Source organism: Sinocyclocheilus rhinocerous, unplaced genomic scaffold (assembly GCF_001515625.1).
Source record: "Sinocyclocheilus rhinocerous isolate Xijiao unplaced genomic scaffold, SAMN03320098_v1.1 scaffold2020, whole genome shotgun sequence".
In the NCBI taxonomy this organism is placed as follows: domain Eukaryota; kingdom Metazoa; phylum Chordata; class Actinopteri; order Cypriniformes; family Cyprinidae; genus Sinocyclocheilus; species Sinocyclocheilus rhinocerous.
Genome location: NW_015661988.1, coordinates 148,820 through 151,677, shown reverse-complemented (window position 1 = coordinate 151,677; position 2,858 = coordinate 148,820). Strand labels below are relative to the sequence as shown.

General features: G+C 37.1%; 1 protein-coding gene across 2 annotated transcripts in view; it reads left to right on the top strand.

Moving 5' to 3' along the window:
* Positions 1 to 337: 337 nt before the first annotated feature.
* Positions 338 to 2,858, top strand: part of rhobtb1 (Rho related BTB domain containing 1) — a 28,143-nt gene continuing 25,622 nt past the window's right edge. Inside the window, exon 1 of one of the 2 annotated variants that reach the window (XM_016536825.1) lies at positions 338 to 623. The gene's annotated coding sequence lies outside the window, so the exon portion shown is untranslated. The remainder of the gene's footprint in view (positions 624 to 2,858) is intronic. The other variant, XM_016536826.1, reaches the window with a different exon arrangement.

Genomic DNA, 2,858 nt, shown 5'->3' with positions numbered 1-2,858 from the left:
ATTTCATAACCTGAGGAGATTTACAGCATAATGCCTCGTTAAACAGAATTAGATTAATCCAGATCCTAAATGGCTGCCAGCCTTGACAGTGACACTGACTGACACTTAGCCTATGCAGTCACATGTCAAGTCAAAGGAGTAATTACATTTCAAGACACCTTTAAGACGTTTCTTATTTTACATGAACGCGTTTCGCTTTGGGTTTCACTGCAAATAAGCTTCCCAGACGCTGGCTGATGCTCTTCTTTGGCTCACAGCACATATGAGGCACCTTGTTTTCCTGAATGAAATCGTACGCGCTCGCTATTAATAGCACCGGCGCTATGACGTCACAATGGAAGCCGCATCTGACTCGCGACAGATGATGATTCTCTCAAAGAGCCTCGCGATCGGGAAGGACGCACTATCCCCGCATGCTTATCAGTCGGTACGCTTGCAAATATATAGGAATTAACTTTTTTTCTTTGCTCACAGACGGGAACGTAGTGACGGTTAGGAGATGGTTTTGCAGCATTCGCCCAGCTAGCGACGAGCGTTTGTTCTTTCATTACATCAGCGAGCTGCAGTCACTGTATACTGAACTGACTTCTGACAACAATAAACACACACATCACAAAGACACGGTACGTATGCTTGCGTCCACTGTGTGATGGCGTTTGTTTGCAGGGTGGCGCCCTCATGGAATTCATCAGCATGCACCCTTGTAGGAGAGTTGATCAACTTCTTAAAAAGATACAACGATGTATCGTTTTTATATAATGTCTATTTTTTTGTTTATTATGAAATTATTTCCCAAAATCACATTTTATGGAGTAATGTCATTCTCAATGCATTACAGCTGTGGTAAAAACTACTGCTTTCCAAGTTCATACCTTGTTGTTTGCATTTTGCAGAATATGAGCATAGGTAGCCTACTTCTTGTGGTAGTATATATGATTAACTGGTTTTATTCACATTAATAATAATAATAATAATAATAATAAAGAATCAACCTAAGGTAATAATTCTTAAGGGTCAGATGTGATGGAAATGATGCCTTGCAAAGGCACCTGCATGCATCCATTTTTTTTACTGTGTGCATAAATGTTGTGTATATTTACATTATAATTTATGCACTGTCATATCTCTGATTCTGGGGTGCTTTTTTTGGTATGACTGTGCTGCAAGTTCAAACTTCGATGCAACAGACACTCCACATTTATGTGCTCTAAATAAAAAAAATCATTATGTTGTGACATCTTTTTTTCTTACCGTCCATTTACCTTGTCCATTTCTACTTGAGTTTCAACTTGGCTTTATCTGTAATTGGATGTGGTTGGAAAAGGTGCACTCAACCTGGCACCATTTTGACTTTAATAAAGCATTTAAGGCAGCAATTAAGTTTTCAATAGTGAGTTGATTGATTTATTTATTTTTTTGTTAGTTTTGCTCAGTATTTGAACTTATTCCAGCTAAAAATTTATTATTTGATTACAGAGTCCTAGACTTAAAGTTACATTGTAACAGACCCTGACGAATACCAAATAATCTGTCCTCAATCTGTATGTAAAGAGATTTCAACATAAAAGATGAGTGGATAAGACTGTGTGTTGGTCATGGAGTGCCTAGATATGCTATGAATAGAGGTCCATGAATGGATGCCTTACTCCAGTGTTTAATTCATAAGTTTACATATAGCTGACATATGCTGATTAACATGAAGTTGAGATTGATTTTTGAGGTTTAGAAAATAAAGTCTCAGTTGATTTTTCAGACAATGACAATAGGCGCGTTTCCATTACAGATTTGCGCAAAACTTTGGCGATATTTTATAAATGTCGATAAAAAAGAATTGCGAAATGACGGCGTTTCCATTAACCAATGTTATGCGACTAAAACGTAACCTTTTGCCTCTCGCGATAAATCATGGCAACGGATTTTGGCGGGATTTTTGGCTATATTTATTTAAAGGAGGCTTTTGCGTGTATCTTTACAGAAGCAGCAAATAATTCGCAATTTCAATTTGCGCAATTTGAAGGGTAATGGAAACGCGCCTAATGTCACCTCACCTTTAAAAAAAGATCCAGTGGAAGAAGTAAGGTGTGAAGGTGAAAACTAGAGATGAAAACTGCTGCATTTTGCATAATGCCCTTTATTGGAGTCTCTCCAGTTGTTTCACTAATTGGAGTGATTAAATACCATATCAGTAATTTAATATTGTAGGGTGAATTCGGGTAATCTGGGACATTGGGTAATCTGGGACACCTAAACTCCAGTGTGTTTATTTCCTGTTCTAACAAAATTTAGTCAACAGGACTTTTACTATAATTTTAGCATAGATGTCATGTGACTGAAATCACATGACTTAATTGGGGTGATTCCACAGAAAGGGGCGGGGCACTTGTCAATCAAGAAGCTCCCCTGGGAATTGCATGACAAGGTCAGTGACATAGGATTCTGACTAGATTAATGTTAAGGACATAAATCTGTCATAAATAATACAATGTTCCTAATTGTTGTCAAATTATGTTTGTGATCTATTCAAGCAACAAAATATGTATTAAAGTGTTGAAAATGTGTTTTAGTTTTTTTTCTTTCAAACATTTTGTTGTTATCCCACATTATCAAATATGATTGAGAATGTGGAACAGCATGCTTTGGGTAATCTGGGACAGTCTTCAAATGGAGGAAATATGCATTTAGGGACTTTATAAGTCTAATGACAAGGGATAATATATGCTATAATGAGAAATGGGTGTTAATGTGGACTACTGGAGGTTATAACATTAGCATAAATTCACAGTAGCTAAAAACCAGCTAGCTAGAGAGATGCTACAGAGATGGAATCTGGGAAACGTATTCCAGTAGCAAGCAAAGGT